Below are 11686 nucleotides of genomic sequence, written 5' to 3' on the forward strand. Positions count from 1 at the left end.
GTTATGTGCCTAGCAGGCTTTGTACCGGTGATTATTCTGGTTATGTGTCTAGCAGGCTGTGTGTCGATGATTATTTGAGCTATGTGTCTAGTAGGCTTTGTGCCAGTAATTATTCGAGCTATGTGCCTAACAAGCTTTGTGCCGATGATTATTTGGGCTATGTGCCTAGCAGACTGTGTGCTAGTGATTATTCGGGCTTTGTGCTTACCAGGTTGTGTGCTGGTGTATTGAAAATTTTCATTAATTTGATAGTTTTTGGTTAATTAATAAATGGAAATAATATCGAACTTACTAAGCTTTTTTTATGCTTATTAGTTTGATTTATTCTTGTAGGACCTTTGGAATTGTTGCTTTGATTGGATCGACTCAGAAGCTCGCACACTATCATCAACATCTTACTAGTCATTTTAGTTCTTGTTTGTTGGTTTAAGTGGCATGTATTAGGAAATGGTCTATAGTACTTGAATATTTTGTATGGATGTAAATATTGGAAGTGACTTGTTATGCTTATTTCTAGTAAAGATGGTAGAACGTGTGCGCTTACTTAGGTAAACCTTTTGGAACATATATATGTAGAAGTTGTATAAATCTTTTAGTGTCAAATGATGGTGATTGAATACTTCAAGTGTGCTATGTGAATGATCTTGGTTTTAAGTAGTTATGATGCTTAATTTTTTATAAGTGTTTGGCATGTTTGGATATGATGAATTGGTATAATTGTTAAAGATGACATGTATAGCTATAAGTGCTAGATGTTAAATGGCATATTTGGAACTTTTTTGTGTGAATTTTGCAGGTAAACATAATGGTATGAATTGGCATAACTTAGTTATAAATGAGTTGACTTTTTGGCCAAATTTTTCATATGGTTAGGTACGTTTAATTGTTTTGATTGAGGTGCATTTTAGGCATATTGGTTGTTTGTTTATTTAGCTTATAGGTGTAGCTTGTTGATGCATATTTTTGCGCATTTTGAATGCTTGTTTACATGTAGAAAATTGCTTGTAGGTGTGTGCATGTTTAGGTGAGAAAAAGGGCTTGAAAATGACCTATTTTTTGTCCACATGACTAGAGACACAGGCGTGTGTCTCAATCGTGTGTAACACACGACAAGGCGACACGGTTGTGTGTCCCCTGTAGGTTCAAAAGGTAGCAAGTCAGGCAATTACATGGCCTAGCACACGAGCGTGTGAGGCCATTTCAAAGGGTACATGGCCTGGCACACAGGCGTGTGGCTTGGCCGTGTGACCCAAGTTAAAAAGTTACACGGGCTGGGACACGACTGTGTGTCCTTAGTTTTAATGTCTACATGGCCTAGCACACGAGCGTTTGTCTTATTCGTATAACCCCTGTAGTATGAAAATTTTTAACTTTTTCCCAAAAAATTCTATATGTTGTCAATTTAATCCCGATTCATTTTTAATGTGTTTTTAAGGCCTCGAGGGATCATATAAGGGACAATATATATGAGTGTGAATAATATTGCTATGAATTGTGATATGTTTGATTCTTTTGATTAATTGACCGTGTGAGATGTAAACTTTTGGTAATGCTCCATAGCCCTATTTCGGCAATAGATACGGGCTAGGGTGTTATAAATGAGGTAAACGTTAATGTTATACCCTTACTTTGGTAAGGATAGGTGACAAAATGAGAGCTGGTCTGTCGCTTGGATGTCACATACGGCACATGAGAGTGACCTTTCACTAAGCATACCTTGTAGTGACCCTCTGACTAAAACCATCACTGGTTGAACCTCCACAAATCCTACTTCAACTATTTTAAGAGATGATCCACTACAAACCCTTCACAAGCACCACTAAGACACAACAACCTCAAAAAGAAGAATGCCAGAATAGGACCACAAAATACCACATATGGCAACAACGGACCTAAAATGGCCTTACCACCTGGCCGACCACATAAGCATGCCTACCCTCCGTATTGTCAACTACGTAGCACTACCAAACAAGAAGACACCCTCCTATATATTCCTCAAAGTTGAGAGACAATGAGTCTTCCTCTCTTTCATCCCTAAAAAAAACCTCAAAAAGGAGGTTGGTTGACGGAGATGTGGGTAAACTAAAATCTTTGGACAAATGACTAAATTGTAATAAATTAGAATAAATTGAATAGAACTAAGAACTTAGGTACTGACACCCTTAAGGGAACATTTAGGCTAGTGAGACTGGAAAGTAAAATTGTCACGCACTCGTTCATTGATCCCAGATTAACTGATGAGATTAGAAAAAAAATCGGACCTAATTCATCTAAGTCGGTAAAATTGAGATTGAAAAATAAAATGGAGCTACTTGGTAATTTACGCGATTTATGTCCCTTGTCTAAGGTTTGGTGAACCACATCGAAGTTAACCAACCCTCGTTATTTATTTATTGAATAGTCTATTAGTTTTACATTCTTTACAATTTAGTCCTTAGAGTAGCATATTTAATTTTCTTACAATTTCTTCTTATTATGAATTGTCGTACTATAAAATCATGTTAGTAGTCGCTTAGACTTTATTGTGTATGCTAGTTATTGCTCAACCGCCTCTTCCTTTGGGTTCGACCCCTTGGAATACTTCATGTTTCATCGGAACTATAAATATTACAACTAACACTGAACGTTTGTAGTAAAATTATGATTTTAAAATTATTGTATAAATTCGTTATGTTAACGTGCACGCACAGTTGGGGAATACGGTGTAAGATCGAGTAATTTTTAGTGTTCACTTTTAGGCAGAGAGTAGTAGCCAAAGTAGGATTTATAGATACAACCTTATTTTCTGTTTGTTTTTATCATGTTCACCAGATGACATGCATTCTTGGTTAATGCTAGAGGAACATCCTGGCACTGAGATGCAACTTTAAATAATAAGGGGATTGCGGCTCTAAGTGATTCACCGTTTAAATTATCCACATCATAGGCTTAAAGAAATACACATTTCCAAACTTCAATAGCCAACTTCAATTGATACATGGCCTCAAAAACAAGCAGTCGCATTGAAGAGTCTGCATCTATCATGTTTAGCTAACATAAAATAGTATAACTAACAACATTATGGTCAAACTAACATGTTAACTTTAGCAATGAAGAAATGAGATTTGGCAGCAGATGCTTGGGAGCTTATTGTAGTATTACTAAAACCTTCTGCATAAAGTGGCACTCTTGGCTTGGCTTTAAGGTAAGTTGTGTAACTTCATCATCTAGAACCTTCAATGACTTTGCAATAAGCCTTAAGGTCTCATCAGATAACTCAGAAGTAGAATCATGCTGTCCAAGAATAGCTTCCCTTAAAGTATTACTACAATTGTCCATACTCTTTCCAATACCAAAGAATGTCTCACGTATCAATGATCGAAGAAAATTTACTAAACTACTTTACCTATTTAGTTTAGTTTGAGAGCTAACTTCATTGGTATCTTGGCAGGGTTCTACATTTATATCAGGTGGATCCTCACTAGATGTTCCTTATAATAGGCCCAAAAATTATAGGAATGGTTCTGCTCAATTGATTCCTACATAAATTAATAACCCTCAATGAAGTGCACTTCTCTAAGGTGGCTAGTATAGGATAATGAAAAGCACTAAAACCTAAATAAAAAACTCTCAAAAGTTTAATCTTTCTTATTTCTAAAGGCAGCTAACTAAAAAATTCATTAAACCTAATTAATAAAACTCTAGGCTTTATAAGGTTGCCATTAGCAAAAGATAACCTACCCCTCAATCCAACAAATGAAATATTGTCATCAACACCAACATGCAAACAATGATATAACAAAGTAAAATTTCCTCTAACTTGATCACTTTTCACTATTATTATTTATATAGAAATTTAAAGTATAGAACATGAAGAATTGAGGTTAGAAGAACGATTAAGGGTCGAACTAAACAAAGCAAACCATTGCATGCATTGATATAAAAAATATCCCAAGTGGGTGCATTAGATTTTAGTGTAAAGTTGAGTTTAGAGACCTGGAAACTTGCACGATCAACATAAATGTGAGATAAGTGGAGCCTCTTTCAAGATTGTTGGAGTGGCATTAAAATGTAGAGGGTGATACTGAAAGGTAAAGGCCTGCAAATTTAGGATGAAAAATGAAATAGATGAATCTTTTGCAAACACTTGTTGTTTGATGATTCCATTGTTGCTTTCTTTTGGTTCTTTGTTTTTGAAAGTGATTTGGTCCTTTTAAAGTTCACGAGTTCCTTAACTTTCTTCGCGAGTTTGGTCTACGCTCACCGCACCATTATTGATGCCAAATTTAGTTGGTCGCGCTGTTGGTCAGTTCATGTTCTTCCTGACACAAATGGCTAGAGTAGGGAGGAAGAAGAAAATAAAAATTAGAGTTTTTGGAGAGCCAAGACCCCTCAAAGAGGGTATTTAGAAATGTATATAATGGGTGTTTTCTGGGTTGGATTCCAGGTTACCAAAGTGGGTCAAACTTCGGGTCGAATTATGATATATTTTATTATAATTCTATAACAAAATGCTATGAATAATATTTTATATTTTTTTTTATAATTGAATGAAATAAAACACTCAAGCATTCGAAACCTGTTAGAAAAAGAAAATATTTTAAAGTTTGTGCATGTGGCATAGTTAATTAGATTTCCTTTATGCATTATCTTTACTGTCCTAATTTCATGTCAGTACTTAAGTTCGATGGTCTTTGTTTAAATCATAAGAGCTTTACATTTTTTTATTTCTTAAAAAAAAAGACAATTTATCGAAGCTAAAATGGTCACCTTAGCTGCAAAATATGGTATGACTCTATCAATCATAATTTACAAAGCTACTACTCTTTTTTCAATTTGAATACATTAAAAAAAATAATCTTTTAAAAATATTTTTATATATAAATAAAAACTCTCATGTTGATTCTGATAAATTAATTTTCATTTTATAAAACCAATTCACTCAAATAGTGAAATCATCTGTTGTTGGATTTTACGAGATCGTAATTAAATATCAGAACTTGAAATTCTAACTTCAACTCTGTCTAACAAGCTATAAATTTTTTAGTGTTATATATATTTTCTCTTGTGTAACCTTTTCCCAAATTTAAATTATTTTTTTAATGAGTGTGCATTTAATGCACTTCATTCAACTCTTATAATTATTATTTATCTAAGGAACAGCAGCAGTTTAGGTTTTTTGTTTTATTTGTTTACTGATAGTTGTAGTTGTAGGGTTTGACCCAATCTTCTTAATTTTTTCTAAGGTTTCACAATAAGAAATAGCATATTAGCGGCGGTGATATATCTTTAGCCAAATATTATAGGCGATTATCTATTAAGATTCCATATAGAAGGAAGTTGAGCGTTTCAAGTAATCTTGTCATTGGTTTCTGATCTGTGATACCAAAAGAACAAATAATAAGCATCAATAATCGCATATATAAGCTATGGAAGAAGAGATAGCAAATTTAAGCATAACGAAAAAGGAGAACTAATTAGAGATCATGCAGAAGAAGTAGAAGATGAAGATGAATTTAATTTATGTTTAGTAGGTAAAGTCTTCACGAATAGTGCAATCTACTTTCCTTCAATTGTGGAACTATGACACCCGATCGAAGGAGTTTCTATAATATAGATTGAAGACAAGAGGATCCTCTTTCGTTTTTATAATGATATTAATTTATGGAGGGTTACAAATGGCACATCATGGATTTTCAACAGATAATTCTCTTTCATCGACTAGAGAAAGGGAAGGATCCAATTCAGGTCCCCTTAATTTATTCAAATTTTTGGATTCAAATTCACAATCTCCTTTTGGGCTCAATGTCAGAAGGTATGGTACAACAAAGAGGCAATTTTATTGACGTTTTGTTGAATATGATACAACAATTATAGCAAAAGAAGTGAAGAAATTTATGCAGATTAATATTTGCTTGGATGTCAGGAAGCCATTAAAGCGAAAAAAAATTATAATCTATAGGAATGATAAATCCACTTATGCCACTTTTCAATATGAAAATTTATTCCTATTTTGTTTTTTATGCAGAAGATTAGGGCATGGGGAAAATTTCTATCCATTATGCTTAAACATGGAGATACAATAGATTGAGATGGGATGGGATCTCTCTTTAAGAGCGCAACCAAAAAGGAACATGAAATTGAAAGTTAGTGGCTAAGAGAAAAGCCGAGATTCATGGTTAAAAGTAACTTTAATGTTGAAGAACTAAAGGAAGGACTAATGCAGATTTTTCATCAACAATACAAACTAATAGGACGAGGGGTAATGGGATTATAACAAGGCGTAATGGTAAAGGTCTTATGGCATATTATAGAAGTAACGCAGAGGATTATGGTTTTGAAAATATGGCAAAGCAGAACCATTTAAGGAGTGTAGAAAATGAAAACGAAGAAGATTCTTTTGGTGTTTTTGAAGGAAAGAAAAGACAAAGAATGTATCAACTAAAGGAGACAGAAGCCACAAAAATGGAAACTGACATGTAAATCAATTTATCGAAGGCTGCTACCAAGCTAGCCGATCGGTCATAATAAAAATCCTTTGCTGGAATGTTCGTGAATTGGGGCAATTACAAACAGTAAGACGTCTCAAAAATCTGTTGAGACAGCACCAACCCCCAACTTTTTTTTATTATAGAATCAAAATTTAGTTAAAAAAAGATGGAGCAAATAAGGAAAGATGGGGTTATGACAAAGGGATAGATGTGGGTGCGGAAGGTTCTAGAGGAGGTATCTTTTTGGGTTAGAAGGACAATATTGTTATTGATCTCAAGAGCTTTTCCAATTCTCATATCAATGTGAGGGTTAAAGAAGAAATAAAGAGAGTGGAATGGAGATTCACAACATTTTACGGTTCCCCTATTGAGCATATAAGACAAAGGCATAGGATAAATTGTGATATTTGCATGACGGTTGAAGCCTCCATTGGGTTGTTATTGGAGATTTTAATCAGATATGTACTCTTTTGAGAAAAGATGGAGAAAATTAAAAGATGAACGACAAATGGAAGCTTTTAAAGAAGTATTGGACGATTGTGAATTAAGCGACTTAGGTTTTTCAGGATAAGGATTTACATAGGAAAGAGGACGTCTTGCGAAAAATAATATACGAGAAAAATTAGATAGAGGAATGGCTAATCCGGAGTGGTAGAGTTGTTTTTCATTTTATTCTATTCGTCATATACGACATAGCTTCTCGAACCATTGTCCGTTGCTTATGGATACTTTAGGGCATAGAGATGGTTTTGTAGGCAGAAGAAAATTTACCTTTCGTTTTAACGCAGATTGGATCCTTGAAGGAACATTTGAGGCACAATTGAAAAGAATTTGAGAATCAAGCAATGATGATCTATTGAGGAAGCTTGCGAGATTAGGCTAACAAAGAGACTAGCATAAATTATTGATGTTAAGTTCACTTTAAATATAGTGGCTAACAAAGAGGAAATTTTTTGGGAACAACGAGCAAGGGCAAATTGGCTTCAGCTGGGCGATCGAAATACATCTTTTTTTCATAACTATGCTTTGTATCATAAGAAAAGAAATACAATAAAAAGGCTGGAAGATGAACATAGCAATTGGATCGAGGGTGATAAAGAATTTATTGCTTTAGCGATAAATTGTTTTAAATATCTTTTCTCCTAAAAACTATTGCAAGACTGTGAATATTTATGGATAGAAATTCACCCATGCATTCCTCATCACATTAATGAAGAGATGTCCGCAAGTTTTCATGAATAAGATATTTGGGAAGCACTTAAATTAATGGCGTATCTTAAACCCTCAGGTAATGATGGATTCCCTGCTATGTTATTCCAGAAATTCTGGCATATTATAGGAAAAGAGGTGTCGAGATTCTGTTTAGAGATTTTGAACAATCGGAAAGATATTGGTGCTATTAGTGGTACTAACATTGTTCTAATCCCTAAAGTACAAACACCGAAAAAGATGGGACAATTTAGACCAACTAGCCTTTGTAATGTACTTTACAAAATAATCTCAAAAGCAATAGTTAACAGATTTAGGAAGGTTATTTGTTTTTTGTATTAATGATGCATAAGGCGTCTTTGTTCCCGAAAGACCGATTGTAAACAACATATTAGTGGCTTATGAAATTTTCCATGCTTTTAAAAAGAAAAGATCTGGATTGGGAAATTTTGCTCTAAAGCTTAACATGAACCAAGCTTATGACAGAGTTGATTGGGATTTCATTGAAAGAATGGTAAGAAAGTTAGGTTTTTGTGAGAAGTGGATAATTTTAATCATGCATTGTATCCAGAGTGTATCATGCTCTATTGTGCTTAATGGAGAAAGAAGGGTGGAGTTCAATCCTACTAGAGGAGTACGACAAGGAGATCCCTTAAGCCTTTATCTCTTTATTATTTGTGCTGAGGGTTTTTCAAGATTGCTAAAGATTGCTAAAAGGGTAGGAAGAATTGATGGAGCAAAAGTGGGAAGAGGGGGTTTAGCAATTAATCATCTTTTTTTCATTGATGACAGTATTTTATTTGGTAGAGCAACGATGAATGGTGTTTTAGCCATCAAAACCATCATTAATGCCTACGAACAAATTTCGGTACAATTGGTAAACTTTGAAATATCTTTAATTTATTTTAGTAATAATGTCCATGATAGGATTAAATTACAGATAATAAGAGCACTAGAGAATTCGAATATAGATTATGACGATGGTAGGAAGGAGAAAGAAAAACGCTTTTGTGGATATTAAAAAAAACTTCTTTGAAGAATATTATCTGCAAATTCTAGTGGTGAAATTCTAAAACAGATAAGGGTATTCATTGGTGCAAGTGGGAGAAATTGTGTATTCCCAAGACGTAATGGGGGGATTGGATTTAGGGATTTATCAAATTTTAATAATGCCTTATTGGCAAAGTAAGGATGGAAACTAATTAACAATCCCACAGGTTTACTCGCATAAGTTATGAAGGCTAAATACTACCCACGTTGCGATTTTTTAAACTTTGAATTAGGGGATTACCCTTCATTTACTTGAAGGAGCATATGGACCACATGAAAGATGCTGGAATCAGGAATGGGCTTAAGGATCGGGGATGGCAAGTCAGTAAATATTTGGAATGATGAATGGTTTCCTGGGGAAGAAAAATTATAGTTTCAAAATATTGATTACTAGTGCACTCTTGTCGCTGATCTAATAAATCATAAAACTATTACCTGGAATGAGGAGATTATGAGAGAACTTTTCCTTAATGACCAAGCTAAAAAGATTGAAGCAATCCCATTATGGAACGTTTTACAGTCTGATATCCAGGTATGAAGAGGTGACAGATCGGGAGAATATACAATGAAAAATGGTTACAAAAGATGTATCATAGAGGAACTTAACTTGCTGGGTAATGAATTTACAACAAATCGAAACCTACCTGGAAATTACTTCACAAAATTTTGGAGCTTAAAAATACCCAACAAAGTTAGAATCAATATATAGAGAATTACAAACAATTATTTGCCTACATTTAGTCATTTAAAATTTTGAAAGCTGAGATATGATGCCTTATTCCCATTTTACGGAGAAGACGAAGAGACTGTTAACCATGTATTCCATGACTGTAGCGTTGCAAAATAAGTTTTCCAGCAAATGCAAGAAACATTGGTGGCCTTCCATGAAATTCAAAAGTGGAAACAATGGTTACCAGAGACATTCAATCTCAATAATACACACAAAGGTTCATGCTTAGCAGTATCGTTATGGGCAATTTGGCATAACAAGAATATTTACTTTCATGAAGGAATTCGACAAACAATATACCAGATCTTGACTTTTTTCAAAACTTATTTTTCAGAACTGGACTATCTTGAGGAACCATTGAAAGGTAAAAAAGATCACAATGATTACCCAGTGGGAACCTTCTTTTGAGGATCAAGTTAAAGTTAATTATGATGTTACGTTCCATCATCATAACAATACAGTGACCTTGGGAGTTATTATCAGAAATAATATGGGATTTGTATTGGGTTTGTGTTCTTACCCGATCAATAATGCTCAAGATTCGACAACAGTTGAAGTGCTTGCATGCCTCTAATGGAGCGGCAATGTCATCATCGAATGGGACTTAAGGAATGTTATAAAAAAAAAAGCAAAAACAAGAAAACGATCTATCAATCATTAGGGGTATCATAAAAGAAATATTAACCAAATCAAGGAATTTTGAAAAGATTTATTTCCAGTAAAAGCCAATGGAGCGGCGCATGCGCTAGCTGCTTGGGGGAAGAGGAAGAGCTGCACCTGTTTTTGGGTTGAAGAAACACCATTAGAGAATGAGGCCATTATAACCAGAGAATAAAGGAAAACTTATTAAAAAAATGTTTATTGTGTGAGAAGGCTGAGTTTGGAGAAGGGAAAGAGACACCAGAAATCCGAGGAACTCAAAAATGGATGGATTGAAGAAGTAAAGATATTATGCATGTAGCGGCCCAATGTTGTCAGGCCCAGACAAAACAAAACAAAGACTAAAAACAAATAAAAGTCTAGTCCATATACAATCCCAAAGCCGACTATCCTAAACCTAAATTGAAATAAGAAACCCCCCATCCGTTTAGCCACCGCCTCTACCTAGTCAGCAGGCACAACCCTCAAAATTATCTGTGCCCCTAGGATTGCCCTTTACCAATTTCACCGAAATGGCAAAGGGTGTATCTCCCTATCGCTTCTGACCGAAAGCTTCCTCACCGCCACAATACAAAAACCTAAAACAGAAACAGGAATAGAAGTAGAAAATCAAAAAAGAAAAGAAAAGAAAAGATATTGTGTAATATATTTGGCTATAAATGTCGAATCCTATGTTGTAATTTGGACATACAAGAAATCAAATACAAAAAAAAAAGTTAAAAGAAACGATAGCCTGTTTTATTTTTATTTTAATTTTATTTTTCAAAGAAAACATAAAAAAAGGAAAAAGGTTTAATCTTTTGCCTGCGACGCCTTACCTTCCGCTGTTGTGGGAGGCTTTCTTCGACCTAAAATTCCTCTGAACCCACTAGGGTTCCATTGAGAGCCTCGTCGGAAAGGTAGAAACCAAAAGGTTTTCACCCCTTTTTTTGAGTTTTGGCTTGATATTTTAGGGTTTTAACCCCAGATCGGCATTCTATGTGAAAAAATGGATCAATGGGAATACTTTTTGAACTTTCGGCTACCGAAGGCGATAGTCGCGATTGCCAATGATCGGTGGCAATGATGGAGCTACAATAGCCCCAGGCCAGATGAGAGGAAACTTTAGAGAAAAAGAATAAATTTTAAAAAAACTAATGCAAATAATTTTTTCAACTTTCTTTTTACTTATATAACCCCTTCAAAACTGCATCGTTTTGGGCTTGGCTTCAAACGCCTAAAATGATGTCGTTTCAAAGCCGACCTAAATAATCTGACCCGAATTCCCTAGGATCCGCGTGTTTTCACATGGAGAGGCTAATTTCCATTTTGGTCCTTCCTCTTTTTTCGCTCTTTTTAAATTTGTCATATTCTTTTTTCATTTGTTTTAATTTTCACTCCATAATTTTAATTTCTTTGCAAATCAGTTTCTTGACACACTATTGACCATCAAGAGAATGCCACGTATACTGGGTTGGGGAAAGTAACACCCTGAGTCCCTGTATTTTTTATTTTGTTTTGATTAAATCCTTTGTTTGCCTTTTTTTTGTTTCTTTAATTTTTCCTTAGAATTTCTTTTAGCTTTCAA

General features: G+C 34.5%; 1 long non-coding RNA gene across 1 annotated transcript; it reads right to left on the minus strand.

Annotated features, from left to right (window-relative positions):
• Nucleotides 1-9184: 9184 nt before the first annotated feature.
• On the minus strand, nt 9185-11229 carry LOC107937077 (uncharacterized). Its single transcript, XR_005923068.1, has 3 exons — nt 10938-11229; nt 9980-10697; nt 9185-9608 (listed from the first exon to the last, which is right to left on the minus strand). It is a non-coding gene; the product is annotated as an uncharacterized lncRNA (long non-coding RNA).
• Nucleotides 11230-11686: the final 457 nt, after the last annotated feature.

Source organism: Gossypium hirsutum, chromosome D13, assembly GCF_007990345.1.
Source record: "Gossypium hirsutum isolate 1008001.06 chromosome D13, Gossypium_hirsutum_v2.1, whole genome shotgun sequence".
Lineage (NCBI taxonomy): Eukaryota > Viridiplantae > Streptophyta > Magnoliopsida > Malvales > Malvaceae > Gossypium > Gossypium hirsutum.